Source organism: Phalacrocorax aristotelis, chromosome 8 (genome assembly GCF_949628215.1).
Source record: "Phalacrocorax aristotelis chromosome 8, bGulAri2.1, whole genome shotgun sequence".
In the NCBI taxonomy this organism is placed as follows: Eukaryota; Metazoa; Chordata; class Aves; order Suliformes; family Phalacrocoracidae; genus Phalacrocorax; species Phalacrocorax aristotelis.
The window spans coordinates 7,201,347-7,215,767 of record NC_134283.1 but is presented as its reverse complement, the minus strand read 5'-3'; the positions used below and the strand labels follow the sequence as shown (position 1 = coordinate 7,215,767).

Sequence of the window (14,421 nt, the reverse complement as noted above, 5' to 3'; positions counted from 1 at the left end):
TGAACAGCTGAAATACATGTATTTATAAAATGTATTAGATTTTTTTAAAGAAAGAAAGGTTCTGCATTTCATCTGGGTTTCTGTTTTGTTGTTGTTCTTAGAAATTGCAAAAGAGAGATCAGATTGGAAATCTGAGCTACCGTAGCCTACAACGCTTAAATATGTGAAAGTGCTTGTTCAATCGAGGTATTATAAACAAATTAATGTAGTTGCAATTAAACAAACAGTTACTCAGAGGTAAGTACATTTTTATGGGTTTGGGATGCTCTAATTGTAGTTGTATTTTTGTTTCTACATTTTGTTAGGAAGTTTATATTTGACCTTTATGAGGTTGGATGATGGGATAGAATCCAATAAATGCCTTCTGGATGGGTAACTGTTATCTGTGGATCAACGCTACAAGTTTATGTGGTCTTTGTGGGTGGCAGAGGAAAGTGATTTAGAACTGTGTGTGAGTACTATGTCTTGATTATGATACAGCATACTAAATATGATAATTAGTGCTCTCTTCCTTGTTTTCTATAAATATAATTCTTAAATGAGAGCAGAATTTTTGTTTAAAAAAAGGAAAGCCTGTAACAGAATCCCAGGTCAGCTATGGCGCAGAGCACTGGGGTGCAGGATAGAGGGCATACCCAGCTGAGCCCTTTAAAAACTGTGGTGTTAAAATACAGAGAGGATTCATGCAAGTGAAGTCACACGCATTACAGAAATAAGGATCTATTTGATATTACTGTGAAACTTCTTTGACTTCCTTCACTTGTTCACTCTTGTCTGTGTCATATCTTGAAGAAGACTCACCTTTTGTTCTATATATTTGGGATTAGGTATCCCAAGTTTTATCAGATCTTCTCATGCCCTTCTCTCCTTAAAGCATACATTACACTCTCTTCCTGCTTGCAGATACACTATGCACTGGATATTATCTTATTCAGGAAATACACCTTTGAAGATACTGCTCTGATATTTAATTAGCTGAGTTTGATTCAGGTAGTTTGAGTATGGAGAAAATATAGGGAAAATTAACCTAACAAAATTACTTGGACTTGGCTTTGTAATTTACTCTAGCTGTATTTTTGAAGTTGTGTGTATCTAAGTATTAGTAAAAATGTGATGTTGTGAAAGTGACAAAAACAGCATCTGGAGCAAGCATACTTCAAAATCCTGACAGCTTCCTTCTTGGAGCTGCCTTAAGAGCCACTGAACACTGTTTACTCCCTAAAAGTTTTTGTTTCTTGGGGTAACACCGAAGTTTAACCAGCTGGAAAAAAGGGTTCAGAGCAGGCCCAGGTTAAGCACACTCAATCCCCTGTCGTTACCAGTTTATTTACAGGGGTTTTTTTTGTTTAATTGAAAAGACACAAACCAGCAAACTTTCTGGCTTCAGTCCATTTACTTAGCTTGAAAGACTTTAAGTCTAAGCAAACACAAAACTAAACCTATACAGGAGAGTCCGTCTGTCTTCAGGGTGTGTTTTCCCGTGTGCTTGGTCAGGGTAACAAACTCCCCTTGATGCCAGGGTGCAGCGCAGACCCTCGGTACCAGTCGCAAAGGGGATCTGACGGCTCAGTCTTAGCCCAGGGACTTGCTTCCAGTTCAGATCAATTCTGCTGAAAAATTCTCTCTACCATTCCTTTATCCAGAAGTGTGCACGTGTGTGTGGGTGTACACACACACTCTCTTCTGGATATATACACTTCTATATATACATAGAAATAGTGTATATAGTGTGTGTATATATACATGTCTATATACTATATATATTTCTATGCACTATGTATGTACACTTATACTTCTATACACTATGTATTTACTGTACTATATATACACTGTATATACATATATGTGCGCACACTCACACACTATAAATAATGTGTTTGGCAGGGCTTGCCCACATGGTGCAGGATGTGACTACCTGTTGATTTTGTCACATTGTTCAGACAGTGCAACGATGTGCTCGACACTCCTCACGTCTAGGAGGGTGAGGCGGTCACCTCTTACTTAGCAAATCCATTTGCATTACCTGTAGGTGACAATCCACTTCACTTTGAGGAGGTTTTATTCCACGCTATTCTCATGTCTTTTCTCTTCTTACATAATTATACTGTTTAATAGGCAATGCTGATTTGTGGGGTAGGAGGTATTCTATCATGGAATTATTACGTAAGTACAAATAATGGAGTTGGTTTTTAGGCTCTGGATAGGTGCATAGCTACTCAATAACTGCATAATTTCTGGTATCGTAAGCATTATAATATGGTACAGTGTATACTTCATTAAGCAATATCTGATTTCCAGGCCAAACCTTAGTGTAGAAGTTTAAAGTTGGTTCTTGGACTTAGCTGGCTAGCAATGCAGGACACAGAAACAAAGCCAATGTTTTCTGATGGAGCCTCACTTCAAAAAATATATTAATGTTAAAATATGTTCATGTTTTAGTCCTATTTTGGAAAGGAAAAAAACTCCTGTCTTTAATTTATTGCTCTGGAGCATCCTGAAAGTGAACCCGGAGGAACAATCACTTCCTGGACCTTTCTCTTTAGAAAGCAAAAAGATCCCCTTTACCCTGCTCTCCTTCAAGATGCCCCTTCCCCTCCAAATTAGCAGTTAAACCACAAAGCTGATCAGTAAAACTTATTTTATTGTGCATTAGAAGGAGCAGAAGTTATTAACTGATTATGCCTATATCAGTTTTTATAAATATGGAAATGGAGATGGTGGTATAACTACTGTGTAGTTACTCTTTTATGAGACTGAATGGTATTTAAGCAGATCATTTTCTCACTAGACTCAGCTTTCTTCGAGTATCAGTTCATTCCTTCAGACGTAAGAACTTCAAGAAACCATAAAATCTGTGTAAATTAATAAAACTGTGAACCTGATGCAAGTATATAATGCTTCTATAAAAGTTTTATAGTAAATTGGTTAGACTGTTATTGAATCCACTCAGCACAGATGCTGATGGAAGACTTCCTTTAGTTACTAATATATTTGACAGTCCAAAGTGTATTTATGAGGAAAGAACTCAAACAATGTAGCTCTCGTATTCTGGTTTTGGTGGTAAATATTAATTGCAGTATATTAGTGAAAACACAGGACTGGAAGTTTGGCGTTCTTTTTTCTTTTCTTCAGTGGTCCACTAAATCATCTTCCCTAAAATGACGCGCTCTTTGAAAGGCAAACATCAGTGTGATGGCCTGCCGTGTAGAGACTGCCCGTGGTAGGAGGTGTGCACCGAGCAGGGCTTGTTTCCCCAGAAGCGACAGTGTGCTAATGGGCTGAAGAAATGCCTTTCAGATTTGGATTCAGCGGCTGACTAAAACAGGGATTTTAAATTACCAGAAGGTTGCAAATTTAGCTTTGAGACACTCAGATGCAATAATAGTTGATGCTTGTGGTCGCCTTTCTGGTGATCTGATCTTCATCGTCCAAGTAGCAGAAGGTGGTGTTACTGGGTACCCACATGGATATGCTGAGAGTGCGTGATTTCGGGAAGAAAACGCTATTTGCAGCAAAGAGGTTGTAGTCATGATTTAAATGAGAAAGAAATCTATTAAGCTTAACAGCAGCCTGCATTTCCATAATGAAAGAGAAAGCATGCAGTATTATAAAAGTTAAATATTTTAAAGCCTCAGATCTGTGTTCTCCAACGTGTCATACTGAACACGGTATTTTTTACATAGTCAAAGGAAAGGAAAAAAAAAATCTAATAGTTGATGAGTCAGTAATTGAAGAAGAGAATACATCACCATCTCTTTATGTAGGGTGAGAGCATTTTTCTTCCTTCTCCACTCACCTTTTCTTAGAAAGGAAGAAGAAGTAGTGTTTTTTTACTTAGCAGCCAATGAGCCCATGGAGTTGTAATGCAAAAGTAGTTGTGAAAGATGGCTCAAAAATTATGATGACCATTTAAGATGATTCTTAAATAAATAAAGGAAAGAAAAAAGGTTTTAAAGCAACCTTGCATATATCAAACTATAACTAAGCTCTGAATTAAAGAGAAGCTTCTCTTTTAGCAATATATTCCATAAACACTTTTTATATGTTGCTTTGATCACTGCCAAAATGTTGACCAGTGGTTTGCTCCAGGTGGCGAGTCTTGGACCTTGAGGCTGAGGGTGTATTTCTGGAACCACTTTCGGTCAAGGAAATATTTCTTTGTGTGTTCCAGATAACATGGGATTTTTTTATCGTTATTATTTCCAGAGATTTGGTACCCTAATCACGTAGCTCAATTCCTTTCTAATTTCATTTTTTAGTAGTTTGGAAATATTAGTCCCTCAGTGACACAACATCCACAATAACATTGTTCTCATGTACTTCCCTTTACCTTTGTGCATCTTCTGTGTGGTTTTCCTAGAGCCGTCTAATGCCCTGTGTTACCGTTTTTACTGTGTGAGTAAAACAGTTTGCCTAGACTCTATTTTTAACTCTGCTATTATATTACTCTTTCTCCAATCTGTCATTCACTATTGCCCAGTTGTGTCTGCTTCACCCAGCGTTTTCCCAGCCTTTCTCCCACCAGTGAATATTTTTGACCTAAGTGCTTGTTTCTTTAGCAAGTACTTTCTTTACTGCAATATCTTACAGATCAAGTACCTATGAACTTTTGTGTATCTTATTTAATGACAAATTCAGTGTTTGTTTTCCAGAGATACTGTTTTTCAAAGGCTGAAGTGTTAAGTTTTGACATAAAACTCAGAAAAGGAAAGCCGAAGAAATACTTGAAATTAAGAATAGCTGTACAAAAGCTGCATTTTTCACAAAAAGGGGACAAAAGGGCTGTTTTTAATAACTATTTTAAAAAATGTATCTCCAACTGCTGCTTGAAATAAGTAACTTTTTTTTCCCCTCTTACATTTTATGTGACTCGTGCTTTGGAACAAAGCAAGGACTCAGAGTTTGGTCTTACTAACCTAGCATACCTTGTGCATGTGAGATAAGTCCACATGAGAGTTCAAAAAAGGTGTAAAAATTTTAATAAAAATAAATATCTGCTTTCTGGGCACATAATTGGCCCACATCACATTTGCCTTGATAGCTTGCACTAAGAGACTACTTTAAAAAAAGTAAAAAAACCCAACACCTCCTGTTGGAAATGCTTGAAGATAAATAAGAGCTGTTGAAAAAGACAGTTATACACTTATACATTTAAGTGCAAGAAGCCACACTTGAGCTTTTAGCATACGTGTATTTCTTAACTGTGAAAATGTAAAAGCAAAGGTTATGATTCATAGGGCAACTGTTTTTTTCATACCAATTTTTTATTAGAATATGAAGTACCAGAGCTTACTCCAGGTATTCCCCTTGAACTTGATTTAAACCACTGGTAGCTCTCTAACACTAGGAGCTCTGGTATTTTCCCATGTATCATACCCCTCTACTTGTTATTCCTAAATTGCTTGCTTATACCTTGTGATGGGTCCTTCAGTTTCTCATAAATTAATAAGGCATCTGTGAATATTTGGAAGCAGGTTTTAGAGCTCTGAATCTGTTCCAATACAGAGACTGTAACAAAAAAAAAAAAAAAAAGTGGGAGAACAGATAAAGCAAGATTTCTTTTCCTTAGAATGCTTTTCCAGTATGAAGCAAAATATTATTAATCTAGACTGCCTGCTACTTTCATTTACCATGTAGCTGCTCATGGGATTACAGGCACAAAGGTTTCATAAATTTCAAATGAAATATGAACATTTGTTGTCAAAATACTGTTAAGCTATAAAAGCTCTGCTAGTAGTCGTCCTGCTCTTTTATTGTAACATTTATATCCATGGGCGTTAGTGTGTTCTTGGGTCTGAAGGGGAATTTTTTTTCCCTCTTTATTTTTTTTCACATGATTTTCATCCAGGTGACAGATAACAAGGCAGGGGATTGGAAAAGACGTACTTCTCCTTATTTTTCAGACTATGGCAGATCCTTTCTGTAATTACGTGGCATTGCAAGGACCTTATCTAAGTAAGCATAGTACCTTAGATGTAATTTAGCATCTAGATGCTTGGAGGGGCAGGCATAACCTTTTTTATTCAAAAGGAAAGTGGAGCAACGTGGCTGTCGTGTCTGCTTCCTTTCTTTCTTTGTGTAGTATTCAGCCTAGTGGTGCTATTTGACATAGCACTTGTCATGCAGGCATGGGAGACATAAAAGATAGAAAGATAGGGGACAATTGTATCTCTCTGCTGCTTAATGTATGGGTGCTTAGAGTCATATAGCTGTGGCACTAAAGCTTTTACCTATGCGAGCAAAACCTGTCCAGCTTAATAGTCAATAGGATTCTTTATGGGAATAATAGTGTGCATAAATTGTGGTGTTCAGCTCTACCTGAAATTACAGGGAGCTCTTTCAATGTACAGATACTTAGAGAAATGCTAGATGAGTCTCTTCCGCAGTCCAAAAGTCTCTGCTTTTAGGTACCCAAATTAGAAATTTTTGTTCATAATGTAGCATTAAAAATAAGTTACAGGATTCAGATTCTACTTTAATAACACATACCACTTACAACACTGTAATCAATACATTTTGCTTGGAATTTCTATTAGAAGTTACATATAGGGTGCTAAAATAGTCATTCATTCTTTGTCCAAAGTATAAGGAGGGTTTCTGTACTGTGAAAAACGATTATGACATGTTAAAACTGTGTAATAGTAAGCAGACACTTTTCAGTGCTGATGGGTGAATTCTGGAAATGCTCTATTTATTTTCCCTCTATTGACTAGTTGCATTCAGGCAAGACTGCCAGTGCATTGACTTGGAAAACAACTGAGACTGAACAATTTCAAACCATTGACATTATACTGCTTCATTTGTGAACTGCATTGCTTCTGCATGCACCAGTTACTTTTTTATGGAGTGCCTGCATGTTTAGGAAGCTTTCAAAAATGGAGAGGTGTAAGCTAGCCTAGAAAGCAAGCTGTCCATTTTGTCAATTTTATGTTTATAAGACCATCAAATAAAAAAGACTGGCAATTTAAAAAATAAAACCATGTAGCAATTCGCAGATCTGCTCTGCATGTGTTTTGATGCTCTATTTTAAAAAAGGAAGAAAAGGAAAAGTTTATAGGTTTAAAATTTCTCCACAGAGAATACTTTCAGCTCTTGAAACAATGTAATTTCCAGCTGATACCTTCAATGCAACTTCTACGAAGTGTTTTGTAGCACCAGTGTACAGAAAAATGAATGAGAAATTAATTTGCGTCTGAGATTTAATTTGTGTCTGTGACTGTCTGTCTCCATCACGCTGATCAAGCTTCTTTGTTACCAATTCACATCACTTCTTACTAGCATCATTTCTGCTATACCAGTGTTGGCTTTGTCTGGGAAAAGACTGTTATTGTGAGGAGGACCAGCATTCGCTTCCATTGATATCTGAAATAGGACTATTCAGTGGTAACTCTGAATCCCAGTGTAACAAGCAGAACGTCAGGGCTGTGTCCTGCACAAAAAACGGAGCCAGGATGTGAGCAGTCGTGGTTACAGCTCTGCTGGGAGCTTAATCCTTGTGTGGCTGCATATAGACTCATCACGAGTTAGTCAAAGTGACCAGTCTCTAAATGACATCGCCTGATGTTTATTTATAATTATACCCTCATCTGATCTGTTAATTAAGCAAGAAATAGGCGAAAAAAATCCTCCTACCAAGGGTATACCTCAGGGAACCTATGGCCTCCAAGCTCTCTACTGAGGCCTACCCTTTCCTAGACTAAGTCAAGAGAAGCAATGCAATCAAAACACTTGTAAAAAAGCACAGAAAAATACTGTTCCTTCTTTCTTCAGACAAAAACAAGGCAAAATCAGCCTGTAACTTGAGAGTCACACCAGCTTCCTGCTTCTACAGCAGAAGCAGCATGGTAAGAGCCACTAAAAGCACAAGTCTTTGTGCCCATACTGCACCCACCGCATCCCCTGCTCCTCTCAGTGATTTGTTGTAGGTGTAGATGTTTGTAATTTAGGAAATAATTCTGCTTATCTTGTTTATGATGATGCATAGGAGCACTTCACACCCTCCTAGCTGCATCACTTGTCTCCTGCTAAGCAGAATAAAATGCACTGCTGGGTGGAGAAGACGACTGGAGTATGTCTTTTTGTAGCCCAGCAAACAATGCGATTCCTGATATACCTGAGGGAGACTCCTACTGTGTAAAAATGATCTTTTCTACTCACCTTCTTGAGCAAAGACACATTTTTACTATAACATCGTTTTTACACCCTAAGTACTAGGATTTTTTTCTTTGCCTTTCTCCAGAAATAGCTTATGATTGACTGTTTGCTTACACTGTATAGACGTTTTGCATTCTCCTGTATGTGATGCATAATCCTAAAGCTTGTTCTTCGTAAGAGAATGTGAGCCAGTAGGTTATCATCTACCCATTTTGGAAAATACCAGGGATCTTTAAATGACAGATTATGAATTTAGTTCCCAGCACAGAGGCTGAACTTAGTGCCTCTGGCCGGAAATGAGAATACTGCCGATTTGATCAAAATGGAAGTTAGTGACAACTAACTGTGGACTGTGGTTCCACCTGCACAGGCTTTTCACTTCATTACGAGATACAGAAATATTTAAACTCTGTAATATAGAAACTCTAAAACGTGTTATCTTTTCATTAATTTACCTGGCTAGCTATGAATGATTTTCATATCTGCTGATGTCAGTTATTCTTTGCATGAGAAAGGTGGAGCCCAAATATTTGTGTAGAGACTGATATTCCTCAGATTTGCTTTTCACTTCAGTCGCAGCCTCTCCTTTCCTGTGGAAGGAAATGTGGGCACAGGAGCGTAAAGGAAGCTGTGATGTGTTTCGCTAGGTCCCCAGCTCTGCAAAACTGGGGGCCCAGGACTTGCAGGGCCTGCTCTGCCACAGAGGGTCTGCTCTGTCCTGCAGGGTGGGATACAGCCGCCGTGTGCTTCAGATGCACATCATGCACCAATATTCATTCATATTTTGTTGAAGAAATTGGCTTTTTGCAGTCAAAAGTTGTGGCCTCCTGTCAGGAAGCTTTCATAAGCTTATCGACTACATTTCATGGGCAGTGTTTGATACACTGCCAATGATCGGATGTTGCATCTTGTTTCCAAATTGTTGACATAACCCACCTCAGGAGTAACTTGGATCTGCATACTGGGAGAGCCACTGGAGAAATCTACTGCGTTCGGAGATCAAATTTTATTTGCCTTTTGGCACTAGATACTAAAATAACATAATAGTTTCATGTTTCTTCTATACAGATGAAAATGCATGAGACACAGACTCGACGTAAGTCAGCGCGTTTCCGCTACTGTTCGTGAGTTTGAATTTGTCTAGATGGGGTCTATGCGTGAGTCATTCTTGACCCCGAAGGGATTTTCCTGGTGGTCAAGGCATGACTGGCTAATCGCATCTCTGCTTCTCGGCGTTAACCCCCCAAAGGTGTAGTTTTTAAGAATTAGCTTGAGAGTGGGGCTTTTTCTTTTTAACATTTTATCAAGAAAAGGAAGTGAAGAATCTCACTGCTGTCATTGAGAAAATACATTATCTTAGAAAAATGTGCTGTAGACTGTAACTCTCACCATATGGCTTTTGCTTCATAAGTTTAAGAGAACTGTTTGTGAAATCACGGGCTTGTTTTCTTCTTCCTGTTTTCTGATACTGCCCAGATATATTTCAGTGCTTCCAAATATTTATATTCTGATAGCCTCCCTTGTGAACTTCTCAAACACATTATAATGGCTTAAGAAACAAAGGCCATTAGGGAAAGAAAGGGTAGGCATGAACTGAAAGGCAAATAACTTCTTAAAATATGTAGGGGTAGGCTGTAAATGTGATTGGTTCACTGGGACGATCTTTTGAAATATGAAGATAAATTGCCCCTTTGACCTCTTACGAAGTTATGTAATTATTTGGGAAGGTTTATCTCTCTGTCATTTCACAGTTTTCTCCTGTTAGTGCCACTCTCTTACTTCACATTAGAAAAAAAAAAGAAAAAAAAATCAAGCAGGCAAGCAAGAAAAAGCCTTCTCTGGCTGGTTATCTGAATGTGGAATCCGCTGCTGAAAAGACCCTGGCCCTCCTGTTAACACAATACTTTTATCCGGTAATCACAGCCTGCGGGAGACAAAATAACAATTCATCTGGAAAACGAGATTAACTCATTTAAGTTAGGCAGTGATCACAGAGAGAAACACGTTGGTGTTATCTGTCTGAACGAAAGCATACAGATTGGAGGGCCATTCCGGTTCAGAGGGTCCATGTAGCAGGCCCAGCTTGTTGAAAGTAATTGGACCCTGTCAGAGTATGCCTTTGTGAGATATGGATATTACAATGGAATTCTATTAATCTCTGACAAATCCCCTCTCATCTGATAAAGGCTGTATACCTCTGCTCTTCATTACAACCACTCGCTCGTCACTTTTATGTGCGTACTGGTGGGCGCTGAGCCTCTGTGGCTGTGTCACAGGTGAAAGGCAGTGTTGCCCCTTTTTTGGGTCTTTTAATCTGTGTAGTGAAATGACTACAGTGCTGCTGCTTATTGGTTTGGTCACATTTTTCATGATGTTTTTGTTTATGTTATTTTCAGGAAAATAACAGACACTGTTTTTTTTTTCTGCTAGATGATAGAATCATAGAATCATAGAATGTCCTGGGTTGGAAGGGACCCACAAGGATCATCAAGTCCATCTCCTGTCCCTGCACAGGACAACCCCAAATTCACACCAAATTTAGATATCCTAAATGCTCTCATTTTCTTGCGTTATCACTGATACAGAGAATCTACATTAACACGTTTTCTACAGTCCCCATATTTGTCATCTAATCTGGTTTTTGGTACAAAAAGTTACGGAGATACTGTAACTCTTATAAGTACGTTTGTGTTTTAAAATCTGTGTATATTCAAATCACAGGAAGAACAGAAAATACACTGGTAGCAACTGCTTTTCAGGATGTTCTGGAGCACTCACCATTTTTTGTCGCTGTTTGTTGAGCTGCCAGCACATGGGGGCCCTGCTTCATGATTTAGCCTCCTAAGTTCTTCAGTACTAGCGGTAAATATAAGACCTGGAGGAAAAACTCTATGTAGGATGTGTTATTGTGAGTAACAGCAGTTTAGTGTGAGAATGAGAGGAAAGAGGAGTTACATTAGTCGGTGTCACTTTATTCCTGGACTGGGTACAATTCTTAAACATTTTAGCTGCAGTTGTTTCTGCTTCCTAACTCTTTTTGTTACCACCCTAGCTTAATTTTGCCTTGTTCCTCCTGAATGTCACAACAAATATCTTAATTAACTGGAAAAGCTGTATTCTGGGCATTTATGCAGTTCCAAAAGGCTTTCCCAGAGCAAGCCCGAGAAAGTCGTGTAGAATGAAGGCGAAACAGAATGCCATTTTCTTTAGGCAAAAAAATAAATAAATGACGCAATCGAGCAAAGGAGCTGAAGAATCCACGTACAATTCTGCCTCTGTGGTGTCAACTATCACTGAAGGGAAAGGCGGCTCATGGGTGGAGGTGCTTTAAGGGAACTGGGAACTTATGAATTGCAACTGTCTTCCCCTCTCAGATACACTTTTGTCTAAAAAGTGCCTTTTTAACAGGAAAAGACCAACAGTAAGGCCTCATTCCTGTTTGTAAATGCCTATGTCTGACCACACTGAGGAAAAAAGATACTGTCTTCATCGAAACAGAGTCCTTTCCTTTCTTTTCCTTCCCTAAGAATGGCCATGCAGCCACGGTCAAGTCGCACATGCCTCGGGGAGTGCCAATTGTAGTAATGCTGGTAGGAAAATTTTGACAATGTTATCTTCAAAAATCAAGCTCAAAGTTAACTCAGATTTGTTTTCTCAGCCAGTTGAACTGCATGTTTACCACTAAAAGAAGTGAAATAGACACAAGCATATAGAAGAATGATTGAAAATATTCAAAGTGCTTTTAGTATTTAAGTCTCCTGTCATTAGATATATCATTTTACTTAGGGGATAAAAATATTAATTTTTTAGATATAAACATGAAAATATTTCTAGTGGATTATATTTTCTGGAATGTTATGCAGTATTGCTTTTAATAAATGTTCAAAAATTTGTACGCCGTTTTTCATGCTAAAACTATCCATCTGCTTTCACCAGAAGATAGAGTGCAGGAAAACCACACAGATTTCCTATTCCTTTTCTGAAGTAGAGTGAGAAAGATGTAAAAAGTCAAATGCATCCATCTCATATCATCTTAAAATATAACCTTTGCAATATACCTAAGTCTCCTTCATGGTATTGTACACCCATTTAGCAATAGAGAGAAAGAGACAGTGTAAAAACGTTCAGATAAGTTAGATGGAGTTCAGCATTAATAGTTGAAATATCAGTAAGCAAGGGGTATAATAACATTTTAGTTTCTGGTTTATAATTATAATAAAACCATCTTCCAATATTCTACTCATTCACTCACGCCAGGTGAGTAGTTTTCTTCAATAACTGAGGAAACACGGCCAGGTTGTTTTTTGGTTTGGGCTTCTCATTATTGTGATATATATATAATATTGGGGCTGTACAGGGTTGCTGCGCGAACAAACATACTCAAGAATTGCATGATGGCACTTGGTCTGCCGTACTCATCTTGGTCAAAAGAAATGGAAATTAAAAAAAAGATGATGATTGAATTTTAAAACAAACACCTTTGAAAATTTTTTTTTTAAAAAAAGCTTGTAATAAAAGTCTTGGGAACATTCAGTAAGTCCTTTTAAAGTTAAAAAGAACTTCAGAGAGTAATGTTAAAGTGTAACCCATCAGCTTTTCACAGCTGTCAGTGCTTATAGAAACCTGGCACAGGTGGAAACAGACTCGGCTAACAGGATCATTTTTTAAAAAAATATTCACACGTAAACCGTTTTCAGCATTTGCTTATTATTTAATTGTTTAAATCTTTTGGGTACAATATGTCATCTGTGGAAGTTAAAACTCTGTCTATCTTCCATATTATATCCTCAGCTAATGCCTAGTAAGACAGTCATATAATGCATTTGAGCATACATGCTTCATAACTTGACAGAGTGAACTACACTCTATTTTTCAGCCACACCCAGTTTCCTTGTCTCTAATATAAAAATACTACATGTTTTAGCTACACTTCCATTGCAAGTACATTAATGGCAAGGAGATTATAAATGTTAATATAATGGCATTTTCTCTTGTGAAGGCACAGTGATGTAAAACTGCCAGACTGCAAACATTCTTCACTTTACAGAAGGTGATTTGAAATACAGCTTTTATTTTGTCTCCACATATATTTATAGAGAAAATATGAACTATTCAATTTAGTTTGTCTTTTCTATGTATGCCCTGGATATTACCGGGTTTGGTACTTGTGTTTCCAATTTGTAAACAATTATGTCATTATGCAGATGTTGTTCAGTATGCCATATTCATTTTTGTGTTATAAGTACACTTTGGGAGAGATAAATAGGGAGTATTATTGGTATTCTTTATATTCTCACATACATGCAGTTACATGTGCAGACTGTCCACCTCAAAGCTTCTCAGATTTCAGGCTAAGACAGTTGTGTGTTGCACTTACAATTTACTTGGCCCCAATTTATTTTTAATGTTTGATTTGTTAATCTTTTCAGTTAGAATTGGTTTTGCAAGCATTTTTCTTAGCTGATGTGAGGAAGATCACTATTTAGCCCAAAAAGTCCGTCAGGACCTGTCTCTTTCATGGGTTACTACTTAGATTTGCCTGCTGTCCTGTCAAACTGGTAAATTAAGGACCAAGTTTTGCTGTAGGACAAATGTCTCCCTGGCTTTTACCCAAGTAATTGGTAGCCATGTTCAAATCCAAAGGGAGAATTAACCTACAAGCATTGAATAAAATCAGATTTCCATATTCGTCCGGGAGGAGATATACAATGAATAAGCAAATTCCAAATAATTTTACTAAGGGCTTGGCCTTACAAAGATTATTCCTTCGCTACTATGGGATGAGAGTTTTAATAAACTGCAGACCTCTGTATAGGTTACTTTCTGATAAGGGCTATATCCTCTGCTGGAGGTTAGCCTTTCTTTTCCTTCACGCTTGCCCTGTGATTAGCTCCTACTTTGTTTACCCAAAGTCAGGTACCTCGGTGTGCCACCTCATCCCCTTCATTAGCCATAGTCAGCGAGCGTACCGCAAGGCAGTTTTATTTGTGGAAGCCCCTGATACAGCAGTCGAGTCAAACATAGTCACAGAGAATCAGATAGAAACATATGGATTACAGCCAGTCTTGTCAAAGCTGCTAAATTACCAGAAATTTATACCAGAAATAAAAATATGGGGCTGGCATTCCAATAACATGGTCTGCGTCAATTGCCATTTCCAGCCGGGACACCATTAGAGGTGCCAGGCTCGCCAGAAAACCTGAAGATAAATACACTTGTAAGGCTGATGTAAACAGCAGATGCTGCAGTTGTTTCATATGTAACTTA

The 14,421-nt window shown here is 37.9% G+C and overlaps 1 protein-coding gene across 3 annotated transcripts in view; it reads left to right on the top strand.

The window, feature by feature from the left end:
• The window catches only part of WWOX (WW domain containing oxidoreductase), a 537,265-nt gene that overhangs the window by 273,875 nt on the left and 248,969 nt on the right, over positions 1 to 14,421 (top strand). The window lies entirely within an intron of this gene.